Genomic DNA, 17,083 nt, shown 5'->3' on the forward strand with positions numbered 1-17,083 from the left:
TTTATAACCTCAGTACTGTGGTGGTGTTAGATGGCTCCTGTGACAGCTGCCTCTGAGTACCAAACCTGCTTAGACATCAGAAATGAGGTTTGAGAGAACTTCATCACTACCTTCAGGTGCCTTAGGAGACATTTTAAGGAAGGAACCCACTGAGTGAGGAAGCTTAAGCTTGAAGTTAAACAAAGCTCTGCCTATTCTGTAAGCAAAGACATACAGCTGTGGCTAATGCCTGTGTAAGTACCAACCACCACGTGCTCATTTCACTCATGTCCCAGGTAGCTGTTTGGGTTTTCCTTCTGCTGGAACGGCTCTGCTTCCCGAGCAGCAGGCAAAGAGCTATCGAGACAGCTCCCTCAGCTCCTGCAAAACTTCAGCAAATTACTGCAGGGAAAGATAAAGCAATCCCAGCAAGGTAGGGCTGTGTGGCTTATTCCCTAGTGCTGAGGTGAGATGAGCTATAATAGACCGTCTCTGACAGATATTAATCTAATCTGTTCTTAAAAACCTCTAATGACTCTACTCTCCCAGCCCACAAAGGTAGCCTGCTCCTGAGCTTATCTTTGATTATAGTAGGGAAGTTTGTCCTAATATCTAATCTAAATCTCCCTTGCTTCCAGTTAAACCTATTACCCCTTATCCCACTCTCAGTGGACATCAGTGCAACTGATTTTCATCCTTTTTACAGTAATCTTTGAAGGCAGTTATCCTGCTCCCTCCAGTCCCATCCATCTTCTCTTTGCTAGACTAAACAACCCCAACTTCTTTCAACCTCTCCTCGCAGGTCAGGTTTTATAAACCCCTTAACACCCTTGTTAGTCTCTCGGGGCTTTCAATTTCAACTACATCTTTCTTAAAAGGTGATGCCCAGTGCTGGACACAGCACTCAAGCTGAGAAGTTGCCAGTGCCATGAAGTTACCACCCAGCCCTTGGCTTTCCCATTCCCGTGGGTACGCTTGTGGGTATCACTGTGGTCACCCAGTCTGTGCTTACCCCGCAGTAGATTCCAGGTCTCTTCTGCCATCTGGGTAGCCGCCCTCTGTTTCAATCCAAGTCCTTTTGACCTCCTTGCACTTTGCACGTGTCTCCCTTTGGTTCCATTTGTTGATTCTGGAAAACCTTTCCCATTTTTCATTGCTATTTTGAATTTTAATCCTGGGCCCCAATATGCTCGCAATCCTCCTGGCTTAGTGTGATGGGCCGATTTTATAAGCATACTTTATTCCATTATCCGAGTTACTAATGAAAATATCAAACAGAAACAGGCCCCGGACAGACCCTGGGTGACCCCATTAAAAATGAATTTTCAATCTGATGGCAAACCGTGATAAGTTCAGCATGTTTTTCAACCACTTGTGCACCCACTGACGAATGATTTCATCTGGTCTGTGTTTCCTTAGCTGGCCTTATAAGAACATCACAGGGGATGCATTCAAATGCCCCACTCTAGTCAAGGTACATATTGCTGCTCCCTGCCTGTCGCCAAGAGAGAGGAAATATTTTTGTTCTTCCAAATCAGTTTTCCCTTGGATATGCCGTGCCAGGCTGTGAGGAGTTGCCAGGTGTCAGCTGGAGTCAGGGAAGTTTTCAGTAATTGCTATTTTAAAACTGTAAAAAACCACATTGTTAATACAGTGTTTCTTACTGCTGATAAATGCTGGAGCCTGGAATGATCATGAGTCTGTAATGCTACTACCGCATTAGTGGTATTGCCATAGCATCGTTGGCTACTAGCACCCAAGGAAACAGCTAAGAAGGGAAGGAGGAGAGCAAGGCAGCAACCCACACAGGCAGCAGTCTGTCTCAAGACTCCTTCCCTTGTCCTGAATCCTCACCTTGGTTCATCCATAGCCCAGTCCAAATCAAACCCTGCACCTCTGCTAGCCAGCAGTGAGAGAAGCAGCATCCACATCCCCAGAAAGTTTGAGGCATGTTATGCTGCTGTCATTTCAAGGTAAAAATCATTCTTATTGATTCAAGACAGGACTAACATTTCCATGCAGTCCTCACAGGGAGTTCAGAAAATAGAGAGACATTGTTTTACCCAGACCAAGAAGGGCAACCACCGCAGGGAAGGAAAGCTTGGGGAAACTTCCTTCGGTGGAGGATCCCCCAGAGGGAGGAGAAACGTCCTCCTGGGAGAGCACAGGAGAAAGTTGGCTGTGCTTCTCAGGCACAAGCTTGAAGAAGATGCTCCAGGAGAGGCAAGACTTTGTTATTCATCATAAGCAAAGAGACAAATAATTTTTAATACATATTTTGACTGCCCGAGGCCAGGCATGCACTGGGTGTCACAGCGGCCTCTGCAGCCGCGGGATCTGGGGCACAGCCTTTTGTGCTGGTAGCTCTGGGCTATGTATATTGCACCTTTACATTCCATTTGATACTGCCTTTAGCCTGCTGGCCCTCTGCCAGCACAGCTGCAGAAAGGTTGGGGAAATTTGCCATAATATGCTTGGGAATTCTTGTGGAAAGCAAGTTTCACCTACTGCAGTGGATGTGAATAGGTTTAAGGGGCTTGGGTTTCTTTTTGTCCTGAAATGTTCATCCCCACTTAAAATCAGAAGTAAGGTAGAGTTTTACATTAAAATATTCCAGCTTGGACATACATGACCACTGGAAATCAATGTTTAAGTCTGTTCAGAAAATGCCCTGAACTCATGCCCCTGATTAAAACCTGCAGAAGCAAAACATTACATTAACCTGGATCCAGCTGGTGTTGCTAACACCAGCAAAGATGATGGTCTCAACCTCGATTTTGGTGGACACCTTCAAAAAGTACAGCAATGGACGTCCTAGCCACGGCTCAGCCAGTGGCACAACCCCAGCCCACCGCGGGGCTTCAGGCAGCCTTGCCCATGCACTGCCTGGCCGGCAGCCAGCCTTCCCCTGCCTTCCAGGAGTGAAATCCCGGCGCAGAAATCTATGCTGGCACTGGGCACCCTAACTGCTACACCTTCAACTGCAAGAGGGTTTTATCAGGCCTAGAGGAGGATGATTGTGAAGGCACAAATGATAAAAGATAAAGACAAGGTGGACTTTTACCTGTTTCCTATCACAGAAAGCATAAATGATGTTTTAGGTTCTCAAGAATACCCTAATTCAGCATTTTGCTGCAGCAGGGTGGTCACTGGGCTTTGGACCATAGCCCAGCCAAACAGAATGGAGCTTTTCATCAGTTAAAATCCAAGAAGGGAATAATGATCTCAGAGTTTTGTATTTATCATTGGGTTTGGCCCGCTGACCTGCCTAAGAAAAGGCAATGGCTTGAAACAGTTTTCACAAAGCCAAGGCCTAAATGGCTGCAATAAAAATTAATTCTATCCTGATCTCTTCTTTTTTTTCCCAAACACACGTATTTCAGTTGTGTTTGGATAATCCTGCCCCCCAGTTCCCTCAGTGTGGTCAACACAGCTCTCCACGCTCCAAAAGTCTATGCTGGCCTAAAGATGTCACTATCTTGGCAAAGGCTTGCGCACCCCCAAAGAGGGCTGAGTGGAGTTATGTGGAGTTATGTGTGATTCAGCAGCAACAAGTGTGAAAAGGCTGAGACTGCTGGCGCTCACCCTTCATCAACCTTTTCATATTCCTGGCACTCGCTCTGAGCATTGCTGGCTGCAGATATTTAAAAAGCAAAAAGAGCAAGTACTGCAGTTAGCTTTTTTCTTCCTTTTTTTTTTTTTTTGCCGTTTAGCATTTTTCCCTCCTCTTTGTTCACTTAAGCACATATTTATGATTTTATGGACATGAAGAGCTTCCCCTGGCCCTTGCTAGCACCAGCATGGGCCACCTTGTTCTCCCAGCAAGTGCTGCGCAGTGATGAGCAACAGTCCTTCTCCCGGCAGCTATTCTCCTGATGGTAGGCACTTTTCCCCCTTACCCAAAAAAACATGTGGGTTTTGGGTGGTGAAAGCACAGAGGTATTCCATCATGTGATGGGAGCACATTCAGCGTGGTGGGGCATGAGCACCAGCTGAAGTGATGGGGTGTCTTACATGTTCCCCTTTACAAGCTGGCCCTTGCCAAGAGATCTCTGCATTTTTGTCAAAAGGCTGGACATTACTGCTCTGTGAAAACCTAACGACCTTCACACCAAAAAAAGCATAATGTAAAAACACCTCTAAGAAAAGACTATGGGATTTCCATGCTACCCAATACACCTATGGGAAATGAAGGCAAAATCCCTTGCATGCTACACCTACAAAAGCATGCTACAAAATCCCTTTATGTGTGCTACGTCTTGAAGCCCTATGTTTCTTCCTTCTAATATGTTTCTTCTGGTATTAAACAGGGGCAAGATCTAGGCCACCTAAAGCTCAGCTAAACTGGGACTTCAGACTCGAAAATCCACCTAGATCCTAGGCTGTGATTTAGTCTCTGGGTTGTCTCGTCCCAGGAGGTGCCTACATTCCTTGGGTACTTCCCAGGTCCCTGGCAGCTAACTTCTTCCATCCAAGTGTCTCTCAGGCATGATGGTAATTGTTAGTTATGTTAAATTAATTTGGTGGTGGGTGGAGGATTTGAGGAGGGGTGTTCAGAGAGCCAAAACCACCATGACAGGCAGCATTACTTTACATCTGCGTTGGCTGCCTCAGCAGAGTTGCTGATGATTAAATGGATGGAGCCTAATCTATCAGTCGAAGACAGTCTCTCCAGGTTCACCATGAGTAGCTCTGCTCGCTGCTAAATCCAGAGCTGAATTCACTTTCAGATGAAAGCAAATTCACCTACGGTTCTGACAGCAAAAGAAATCACATGCTTAAAGACAAATGAGATGTATATTTGATTTTATTCCTCTTTCCCACAACATACACAATTGCTGGAAATTCTTTCTTTCCTGTGCAGAGTCTTTTTTTTTTCTGTTTATTTGTCCTGATTTGGAGCTAACAGCTGGTTTTACCTATGAGAACCAGCTCACAGGCGCACTTCAGGATATAAAGCACATTTATGATAAGACACCTGATAAATCCCTTTATGTTCCGTATCTTTCCTGTAAAGCTGGGGTGGAGGGAGTGGAGGAGGAGAAAAGACCTGCTTTAGGATGATGTCATAGCTGTTGGGCACATCTGCCCCAAATTAAATTGCCATCCAAAGGGCTTATTTCCCAAACATATTTCTTTTCAGCTTGGAAGGAGACATAAAGCAGTGTATCCCTTCAGTTTGCATTTGGGGAGTCTCTGAAAATTTGGGATCACCCTTTACAGTATGCCAGCAAGATTTACTAGTGCCGAGTCTCTCAAGTGATGATGCTGTACAAGTTGCATGAAAAATGAATCTTTCTTGGTTCCTTGATTAAGTTGTGACTCATAATAAATCTTCTGGAGAAATCAAGGCTGTCTTGCTAAAAGCATGAGGGACCTTTGCAAAGCCCTCTAAGAAGGTGTGAGAAAGGCCTATCACCTGTAAGAAGAAAGCTTGCAGAAGTGAACCTGTTCAAATTTTAAAACATCCATCCTCCATCTTTCGAAGCAAATTCTGTGTGTGTGCCAGAATCTGAAGACAAAAATGCAAAAGGCATAGAAATAAACAGCAACGTTTAAACACACCAAGGATAAAACACTTGCAAATAGGCTTCTTTGTCTACTGCAACACCAAAAAAAAGTAACAGAAAAAGGCAGAAGAGAAAATGCAGGAAAACTAATTCATTTTTGAATACCTTCTATGCAGTCTTTCTCTATGAGGGCACTTAGACCATATGTCTTCCAGGTGATAAAGAAGAGGGAAATGCTGCACCGGCCACAAACCCCACTGCAGGTGTCTGCAGCATGCCCATCCTGGCAAAGCCCCATGTGGCAAGGGAGCCATCACTTCCAGCTTTGGCACCTGTTCCTGGGCAGACCCCGTGGGCCCAGTGGCTGTGACAAGCTGTGCACGTGTGTGGCATGGGCTGCATCGGAGTGAAAGACCCCGGTACCGCCCGGGCAGCCGGGACAGCTCAGGCAACTTGGATGCTGAGCGCAATCACTGGCGTTGTTTTACAGGAGCTCCACTAAAACCCATGAACCTGTCATTTGACCATGGTAGTTACTTAGAAATGGAGTAAAAATGCCCCAAACCGACTCTTTCAAAGCATCTGACAAATAGCATCCAAACACAGCAAAAGCTTTCAGCCCATCTAGAAACCACGGCCCTGTTTTTGTGCTGATGTAAACCAGCGCAGTTGGTGGAGGTATGCTGATTTACACCAGCTGAGAAACTGTTCCTATATTTTCACCTGGTTCATGAAGATTTATATACTACTTCCCTGCAAAGCATTATAATGAAAAAAAGAGTCTTTTAGCTGGGTCCACAAGTCCTATTTCATAAATAAGTTATCTCAGCCTTGCTGGGTCAGATCTTACTGAGAGGACAATACATCCAGGGCTGTCATGTAAATCATTTCCTTTTGAATACTTATGTCTAATCAACTTCAGACCTTGTTTTGGACACATTGTACATTTCATAAGCTGAAGAACTCTCTCTGATGAAATCCTTGCCTCCTGACCCCAAAATACATCTGAACAAAATTGTCCCATCAGGAGTTCAGATAATTGCTTGGCCTTTCCTGTCAGTCATAAACCAGACCGATCCAACTTTTTTGGACAATTCCCCACACTTTAATGTGCTTTTCAAACACATTCCGAACAGCATAACAGAATAGGAACAGTTGCTTTTATAAATGTGTGGTACTTTATATGCTTAAGCAAAGAAATCAGAGACTCTCTTTGCTGATGCCATATGTATTATTGTGTGATAAAAATTTACCAGCATGTAGTTCTGCAATTATTGTTCTTACAGCTAGATTAGTCTTAAATCTTATTTATGTATCGTAGTCTTTTTTCTTTCACTGGAACTCCCAGGCTCTCCCTGTTGTTGCGCCAAAGCTTACAAAGCACTGAGTAGTCCAGGCACAATTTGAAGACTCGATATTTCTCATGCCCAGAGTGAGCATGTTTAAGAGCGATTGATGCCTTTCTGCTCCCACCCACAAACTCCTTCAGGGTCCACAGCTGCGCAGCTCCTTGGATCTAACAGAGGTGGCCAGTGGCTGTCGCAGCAGGACACTGGCACCAAGCACGGTTCACACCCGCGGCCCGGCCACGGCAGCCTCTGCCACACGGGGATGCAGCTTACAAGAGGGAGAAGCCGAAGTCCTCGTCAAGGGCCAAGCTGGGATGCTGCCCAACCACTGCCAGGGGCAGCAGGGCGAGATATCTGCATGGCAGGCATGGCACGGACTCAGTAAAAGCCGGCAGATAGTTTTCTATTGACTGCTGAAGGGGCCATGGTTTTCTGCCCCCAGCCCTCCTTGGCAGCCTGACGGTGTGTGCATGAGAGCTCAAGGAGGTGAGGAAGATTTGCCGGAGGAAGCCCAGCGCATTTCTGCTGGTGAATGGCAAGCCGCCCCATGCACTTGGATGGTGCTAAATCCTGAACAATGAGAAGCATTACAAATATTCAGACATCACAGACAAGGGTTTACCGAGATCACAGTCTTGAGTTGAAAGCCTGGGAATTCCTCAAGGAGAAGGTGTGGTCTAGGGCAGCACATGTGAGCTGAGAGCTTTCCAAGTGCCTCTGCAGCTCTCAACATCTGATGAGAAGATTAAGTTCATGGGCAAAACACATTGTGAAAATGGAAAGCAGGCTGCTGCATTCACAGTAAAAATGTATGTGAATGTTAGAAAAGAAAAAAATCTTTGAACGGCCATTCTACATCAAGAAGAAATCTTTCCAAGGAGTGGAAAACAGGGTCCTGCAGTGCTCAGATGCCACAGAGGAACTTCACTTATGCACCTGAGCCTGGCTGCATGAGTGGAGGTGCAGAGCTGTATGTGTCACCTCACAGACTGTTAGGATGCTAAGCCTATATATCTCATAGGTCCTGTGGACAGGAAAGGCTCTGTTAGTCATCACAGACTGTATTTGAGGTGTCAGCTTCTCAGCAGTTTGCTGGAAGTCATTGCTACCTAGCAGGGGTGACAAAAACTGAATACAATGTGAGTCTACCTGCTACAATTCGGAGTTTAGCACTTTACACCATCCACAGAGAGTAATCTGGGAACACAAATGGTGTTTCTGAGACTGGTGAGTGACACACAGGGCAGGGGTTTGGCTCCAGCACAGCCTCGTGAGAATATGTGCTCACGGGTTGCAGGCCTGTACATGTTACAGAACCGCTCCTGAAGATCACGCTGGCTTTATCATTTTGCGGTGTACCTTTGTGAACCTGTAGTCTCAGCCAGAGTTCTCGCAAGGTTTAGAAGCTGTCTTCTGAGGACCTGCAAAGAAGCATGGGTCCTCAGAAAGTTTGTATTCTGTGCAAGAGCACCTGCAGCAAAGGCCACAAGAGTCCCTTGCGTAGCTGTTGCACGCATCAGGTTGACAATGCCCATGGACCAGCACATACGGAGCTGCTTTTCCCCAAACTGTTCACGATTTCAAGGCTTACGCTAAGTGTAGGAAAATACCTTTCCAATTTTCATAGCCCTACATTTCTCCTCTTCATTATTGTGAGAAAAGCCCTTATCTCATCATTCCCTTGCACTGTGAATGCCTTGTGTGATTTCCAGGATGGATGCCCCTTGTTTCAACCTTTACCTTCTAGTTTCCTCAGCTGGGATGCTCTCTGTAGCTGCTTCACATCTCTCCTGTCATTCCTGTTTGATCCTCGCAGTGCACAAGGCAAGTATCATATGGGAAAAAATCAGCCTGCAGGCTGCTTCTTTGAGCGCAGAAATGAGCGTACAGAACAAATGAACACAGAAATGAGGTCAGAGACTTTCGTGAAGTCAGGGCGCAGCCCCCAGTACAGCCCGACCCCAGGAAGTCTAAACAAAATCAAGTGACCAGTCCCCAGGCAGGCCGGAGGGCTGCCGCAGGGGCGTTCGGGGGCGCGCAGGGTGAACAGCCGGCGGGGTGTGGCGGGGGTCCCCCGAGCTCCCGCCGCCGCCCCGGGGCCGGGGCCGGGGCCGGGGCGGCATCGCGGGCGGCGGCGCGGCTCGCTCCGGCCGCCAGGTGGCGCTGTCGCCCCGGGCACGGCCCCGCCGCGCCGCCCCCGGCTGAGCCCACCCGCCCCCGGGGCGCTCCGGCAGCTCCATCAGGTGCGAGAGCGAGCCCTGTGTCCGGTGGAACACCTCCCCCGGCAGGGTTTATTCACAGGCTCCCCGGGTTTTCCACTTGCATTCTGTTCATTCGTTGTGGGGGGCGCATGGAAGGGCTTGGTGATTTTCCCAAGGGCCCTCTGAAGCAGCAGTTCCTCTTGGAAGAGAAGAAAAAGCCTTCGCACTGCCTCATGCTAGCCTCTGAAATACATCATGTAGTACAACCACCGTGGTTTGGTGCTCCTATAAACTGGTCTTCCATAGACAAGTCTGTTTCTCAACTCTTCCTTCCGATCATTTTATTCTGTGCCGGTGGCTCTGAGCTCCCGTCTCTGCCCAAGACACTTGCAGCAGCTTCACCATATCATTTAGCAACAGCTCGCTTCAGTTCAGAGGCATTTGGAATTGAAGCAAGTGCATGATTCAGAAGTCCGTCACAGTCCAGTTCCCCCAAATTCAAAGAGCTGATCCCCATCACACCTCCCAGGAGTCGCCGAGTCCAGCCGGCATTTCATCACCCATCAGTTGTTTTCTCCACAGCTCACTGCTACGGGCACTGCCAGGTCTCCCTGTGATGTACTCCACTCCCTTCCCAGGCAAAGGGCAGCCCATGACATTTTCCAATCGCCATCTGCTGATGTTTATTTTGGCCCTCCTGCAGGTGTTTCCAAATTACTTTTGTGGGAGAAGCATGGAAAACAAGATTTAGGGCAACTTGTTGAAGGAATTGGGAGACTGAAGGTGAGAGCTCCCCCAGGCTGACATCTGCCCTTTTTGCAGCCTCAGTGCTCCATCCTGCCCTGCTCTGAGCCCGGGTACGAGCACACAGCACCAAGTCCCTTGGGAGAGGCGAGGGCCACCCGCAGTTCTCAAAACTGGGGCTTAGGAGTTTATCCAGAACCCAACTTCTGCTCTGGAAAACATGTGACTTTGGAGGCAAGTGGGGTTTGGACCGGCTGAAAATTCAGTGAGAGCAGCAGATTTTCTTCAGATGCGTGGGTGCTGTTGCAGGCTTCATGAGGCATTGGTAAATGAAAAATGAAGTTATTTTAATAAACAAACATTCACAAGTAACCACTGGAAGGTGAAGTCAGAAGTTTGGAGTTGGTTTGCATTTTAACAGACGCGGAAATAACAACAAACTAAGGAAACATGCTTGTTTGTAAGGCTGCCTGAGCAAAGCCATATGAGTCAGACTGAGAGCCATCAGACTTACTTATGCTGAATAATATCCTGTTACTCCCTGAATGAATAAGGCAGTCCTCGATGGAGCTATCAAGGAACATGATCCCAGTAAGTTATACACAATTCTGGACTTGTTTTCTAAATATATGCATTATTTTTTTGGTAAGAAGCCCGTTGCAATATTTTGGCCAATGCTCTCCTTTTCTATACCTCGATAAAGCTCAGTCTGTGAAATATTTCTTCAGCTACCTCAAAGCAAGTGTTGACATCACCAAGAAGGAAGCAGTGCTAGGGCAGAAGACATGTATATAAGGGAAAGCCCAGGCTGTGATTACATTTGATGAAAGGGAAGATGCCCAACCAAGCACTGAAGTGTTTCTGTTGACTTACCCTAGAACTTGGTTGTTTTGCTAAAGAACTACTGTGGGATTTCAGGCAAAAACGAGCCTTGATGAATTTTGAGGCAAAATTTGATGCTGATTAGTTATTTGGTAAGTTCTGAAAATTGTGCACATGCTGGGGAAGTGTCCCTGTAACATGCATTTCTCTGGTTTCCATTCCTTGTCGCACTGCTGTTGGGGATATTGAACACTCCTGCTGTGGAATCCCTGCTCAGGGAAGAGGACGGTGTCAGCCGAGTGCAGGCAGCGCTGAGATTTATAAAGAAGTAAAGACAACTTCTGATATTAAGCAAAGAAAGCTGAGCTGGATAAAGAGTTTGCTTGAGTAAAATGAAGCCTTTCTCTTCCCCCCCCCCCCCCTTCTTTCTTAAACTTAACAAAAAAGAAAAATGGAAAATCCCCATTGATTGCATCCAGCTGTTAAAATTTTATGATACCAAGATCCCCAGTTGTCATGACCACTTCATGTAGTTTAATATGCAGTCATATTCTTTTCAGTTTCATTTTCTTCCCCAACTTTAGTTAATAAAACACCTTTCAGACAGCCTGTTCTCAGCAGTTACAGAGCGTCTGGTCTTCTTTTATAAAGAGGAGAATGCATGCAGCTTTAAGAACTAATTTGTATACACACACCCGGGCCATTACCTGTGGGATACCTTGGCACGTGAGGAAGTTGAACTGCAACCGTAATTCCCATTAACGTCAGCGAGAGCAACATTTGCGCGTTTCCCCCTGCAAAGGAGATGCGGGCTGAACGGAAGCAGCTCTCTTCCTATCACCGCAGACCAGCCCTGCCATAAAAAGGTTGACCCTCTGCCCCAGCCAAGACTCCCCTTGCCTGTGGATGGCTTTGGGCTCAGGCCCAAAATGAATAAATCTCTCCGGACTTTGGAAATTCAGAGGCAAACCAGCACCTCCCAAAGTACTGCACATTTATTCTCTGTTTCTTCTGCAGTGAGCATGGGGGTTGTTATCTACACTGTTTGCAGTTTGGCTTTCCTAAAGGGCTTTTTTGCTACTCAGTTGGCATAGATACGATACCCGGGGTAAAACCAGTGCCCACATTTTCTGCTTTTAAATACACTAACATTTTTAGTCTGCTGTCGCTCCCGGTTCCCTCCTGCCTTGCTGGCGTTTGCCCACGCCAGCAGCCGTGCACGTGTGGTGGTAGGAGGGGCAGGAGCAAAATTCCCTGTGCCAGGGCAGCGTTGGCATTGGCAGGGAGGAGCAATATCCACTGACACCCACTTCTGCTTCAGAGCAATTTATTCGCTACAGCATGCTGGCATTGCTCTGGCTTGTTACCACTGTTCCTGTATATAGAAAAAAAGCCCACTTTACATCAAGAAAGAATAAGTGTACACATCAGTAGGTCAAGGATCAGGCCAGCTGGTTTAATTAATCCCAGGACAAGTGTTTCAAATAAGGGAATCCAGGATTATGATTAAGCTGCAAAGGAATCAAAATATGCTATGGGTGAGAGGTTTTTGCTGTGCTGGCTGGTGAATGCTTCTTTTTCAGCCTCGGCATTCTTTTGTATTAGTCTTTTGCCTCTGTGGTGTTGAAAATTGTTTGGGGAATCTATTTAACGACACAGCTTTATGTAAAAGGTAACCACATTACTGCACTAAATATAAAGCAGTCAGAGGAGCTGAAAATAAACTGGTTTGGTTTCCTAAGAGGTAGCACTGGTAAACATTTCGGTCAGCCAGTGCATTTTGTGGACAATGTTTAAGGAAACATTAGCTGCTAATATGCTTAGCTTGAGGAAGCTTTATACTCCCTGTGCCAGTGTTTATAGTCATAGTTTAGTAGGAAGCCTTTAATGATAACATCTTACTGCTTGTTTAATCATCTTTTACTCAGCCAAATAACTGAGTTAATTTGGGACCGAGAAAGGATGTGGACACCACGGCTGGCTCGGCTTGGGGCATCGCTGGTCTGTGTGTGAGGGAAGCTCTCCGTAGCAGCCAGCTCAGCGTGGGGCTGTGTGCCATAGCAGTGCCCCCTTGGAGAAATACTTTAACTGTTTCCCTGGGGAAAACCAGTGGCTTCCCTGTGCTGTGCCCATCTCTCATACTGTACCAGGGATATGAAAAGTGGCTTTTTAAAATTACTGAGATTTTAAAACACAAAAATGGAAATGCAAAGTGAAAGGAATACTAGTAGCATGTGGGGATGTCTTCTGAGATGGAGCTGAATTCACGCTGAGGGTGCCCATCTATTTAGTAGGTAAGGTCCAGCCGCCAGCTAACCTTGTGGTACAAACCTGCTGCCAGCCTGCCTTTTCCTCTCCTTCCTTGATCCCCTCCTCTTCCGCTCTATGCATTTCACTCCCTCCTCAGTAAACCCAACAAAAAACAGAATAGGGGGAAAAAAGGGGGATTAACATGACAGCTGTCACCATCACATGGGTCAGTGTGTGCCTCCCCTTCCCCTGCCACCATCTTGAGGCATGACCTCCACAGATCAGGGAATGTCCCCAGCGTGGGGACTGCTGCAGCGTGGCTACTTCCAACACCAAAGCATTGACAAGGGACAACACGAGTTTTGTACTTCCCAGGAGTTTGTTTCCTTTGCCAGAGGCTGCTCGATTGGCACCACCTGTTTCGGATCTGTATGTGGCAAGACTCCTGTGCTGCTCCTAAAGGGATTTCTTTAGAGGAAACAGCTGCAGGTCCTTGCCCAGGAAGGCAGTAAACAACAGCCAGTGGGCTCAGCAAAGCTGGCACTGGCGGACAGCTTTGAAGTGAATCAGCATGAGGAAAAATTAGATTTTCCCTACCAAGAAAAAAATTAAACAGCAACGGTATGGTAGGAAGCAGCTCCTGTCCTGAAGAGTTTGCAGTTGAAACCATGAGGCAGAAACAGCAGCAAGGAGAGGTGGAGTGAAAGTCCTGAAGTGGTGTGAGTATGGATGAGATTGGTGCCCACATCTTCTGGGTCTCAGGTAAGCTGCTCACCTGCATCCTGACACTGGCAACAGGACAGCAACTAATATGCCTTAAAGTGATCTCGGGGCCTGCAAGAAAACCCGGCTGCCATGCTCAAAGTGCTCTTGCAGTGCTGAAGTGACAAGAAGGAAGCGAGGGAAATATCAGGAGCGAGAAAGGAATTGTAAACTAAAAGGATGCAAATAAGTTCCTTCATGCTTTTAGGCCAAACTATGATGATGCAGCACTTCATACGGACTCCTTCATCTTTTTTAAAAAGGGATTTGCTGTATGCCCCTGTCCCTCTCCAGGCAGAACATGTGGTTGTGATCATTTGTCACAGTGAGCACCATTTCATAGCACCAGCCTGAGCAAAGGCAAAGCTGGAAGCCTGAGCAGAGGTTCTCACCCCCAAACCCCCCCAAAACCTGCAGTTAAATCTAGCTTATCAGAACTGTAAGCATCCTTATGTAGAATGTAAAACTGTAAGAAATGGCTGCAAATTATTCCACATTTTTTTCTAAGGTCAGAAGTTACTATGCATATATGAGATCCTGCACTCGCTGCACTGAAGCAAAGAGCAGTCCTAGACATATGGCCACTAAGTATTAAAGACAACAAATAGTATAATTCAGCCCACAAATGGAGGGCTGGATCCTGCGGGGCTGAGGTCCTTTTGTTCCTACAAAATTAGGAATTGTGGATACTCTGCACCGAAGAAGAAATGCTGAGTATCTTCCAGGGCTGGGTTCGCAGCCTAGTGGAAAGTCAGACTAAAAAGAAAACAATAAATTAAAATGCCACCAAACTCCTCAGAAGAGAGAAAACTGCATCAAAGCAACAGCCTTTCGCTTTTAGCCCCCCAAGATCTGGAATGAGCAGGCGCCGAGGCGGTAAGTGGTTCTTATCCTGCCGCCGGCAGCAGGATATACATTATTTAGAAATGACAGAATTTGCCTGAGTTAGCAGTGTAGCTGAACAAATTAGAAATGATAGTATAACTGGAGGTTCGGTTTATATAGCTGGAGCTCCGAGACAGAAATACAGATTATGACAGGTTAATGGGGACTGTGACATTCCCTATACATGTAAATAAACACTGAATTTGAGAACCTCTGTTTTCCCCAAGCGCTAGTAAATAAAAGTACAACAGAGACCTCATGTAAAGTAACCATATGCTTATAATTATACAAACATTGTAGATCCCCTGTGTGAAATTTCACATCTTTATTGCTTCTATTTTAATGTTTACAAAGTTAGCAGTAATTTTTCAAAACCAAATCTATCCTAAACAGGAAAGACAATTTCCTACATCATTTTAATTTCCTACACCAGAGCAAACGAAAGCAGATCCGCTCTTGCAAACCTCTTCCCTTTCTCCTGCTCAATATGCCACAGCTTGCTTCTCCGACGTCAGGATGTGTTTTGACGCACCAAGAATGCAGGAGTGGCTTCACTCTTCGTGCCCATATACTAAGTTTTTCACTGTGTGTGAGAGACAATATGGTTCTAATCTAAGGCAGTGACAAAAATGCAGAGAGCTTGCAGAGAAGCAACGTTGCCACTGGTCTGTGGCAAAATAAAACACTGTAAAAAGCAAGAGTGTCGCGTAGGGTTAGCCCTGCTGCTTCTCCCGACTTTTCTCATGAAAAGACTAACGGCCAAAAGCAGGAGCAAAAGGAAGAGAAAGGGGATAGCCCATCCCCGTGCTGTGGGGCTGCACAAGCTTCCACCAAGCCAGAGCACGGGGGACTCGCCTGGAAGAGCCCCGCAGGCTGTGGGGTGCTGAGAGAGGAGCAGATGCCTTGCAGGATGCTTGAAAAGCGAAACAGAACTGTCCTTGGAGGACCACAGTGCGGGAGCTTGTTCAGACTCTCCTAGAGCAACCCTATTTATTTGAGTATGCTCCTTCACCTCCTGTTAGTTCACATGCCATAGTTTTGACAATTAAAATTCTTGGTCCACTTAGACCTTTGAGGTTTATATTAACGGTTTGGAGAGCAGGCTGGCTGAAACAAATATGCTGAGAAAAATTTGATGGTTTGCTGTATTAAGCCAATATATATATATATGTCTGGTTAACATGTTGGTCCAGGATGCAGGTGTCAGAGAAGGGAGCTTGGTGCCCCCTCCCTGAGGATGCTCTCAGTCGAGAGCAGGGCAGCCCCGCCAGGAGGGAGGCAGGGAGAGGAGCTGGAGCCTTACCCACGAGAGAGGGTGCATCTGGGGAAGGGGGAGAAACTTCTGGGTCAAACTCTACCTTCTGAAAACAAATATTCCTGCTAAAACAGGAATTCCGTTTTTCCGATGAAAACCAACCTTCTCAGGAGCACTGCAGCAAGGAGGCAGGGGTGCTAAAAAAGTTGAAGGTAAAAGCGATGGGAGTTTAATGCCTCAGATCTGGTGCTTTTGAAAGACAAGTCCCATTTTCAAAGCCAAGACTTGTGGAGGCTGGTGTTTTGCTGAAAACCAGCACATATGGACTACACGGGCATTGCAGAAAATGTTGCGCTCACTGCTCTGCCAGCAGGAATCCCTACCCCCTGATTATGTGGTGTGACCACGGCCTTTTCAGAGCTTTTTGTGGTGAAGGGGAAAGAAGCCCATACTTTGAGCGGGTACATTTTCTAGTCAACCTAACAGAGAATGGTTTTGGTTTACAGAAAAAGGTAAAAACCCTACAATGGATCATTCATGTTAAAATAAGCCACAGCCTAGCTGTAAAAAAATAAAAGATATTAAGAGGGACTCTCTACAACCTGATCAGCTCTGTACTAATGCCACTTATGCACCACAGTAAGTCTTCTGAAAGGCCACAAACCAGATATGCAACGAGTGAGGCTTAGGCCTTAGCTTGACCACTTGTGCGGGGATGAATTTTAACCTCTGACATTAGTCCTCAACATTGCTGCTCATTTTTCGGTTTAACAAGAGAAATTTCCGTTAAACTTCCAGGTGGAAAAAATTACATTTGATTTTGGCTGTCTCCTGGCTTTCAAATTTGCCTCTGATTTCCCCCCCCCCCCCCCCCCCAGAATAGCAAATTCACAGAAAGGAAAAAATTTGAAAGATGTGAAAACTCTGTGTACTAGTGCAAGGAAATGAATGAAACTGGTTTTAAAACCGCAGATTTGCAGTCTCCAAATTGCTTTAGTTTGGAGAAACATATTTGAAATAAAGAAATGTTACAAAATATTTATAATGCAATTATAAACTGAAATCTGGCCAACTTTTATTGTTGAGAAAACCAGAAAGGAAATAATTTTAAAAAATGCTATTCTTCTTTTCTGGTGGCTGCTATTATTTTACTCTTCTTATTGTTGTTGCTGCCGTTATTACCCCCTTTGCCGAGCTCCAAAGCCAGTATCCCAAGCGTTTCACAGGCACTGATCCATTCTCACACTGCCCTGTGAGGTGCCCACTCCTGCCTGTGGTTCCCAGGTCCAGTTCTACATGGTTTTCTCAATGCCAATCAAAACCAAA

Source organism: Phalacrocorax carbo, chromosome 2 (assembly GCF_963921805.1).
Source record: "Phalacrocorax carbo chromosome 2, bPhaCar2.1, whole genome shotgun sequence".
NCBI lineage: Eukaryota > Metazoa > Chordata > Aves > Suliformes > Phalacrocoracidae > Phalacrocorax > Phalacrocorax carbo.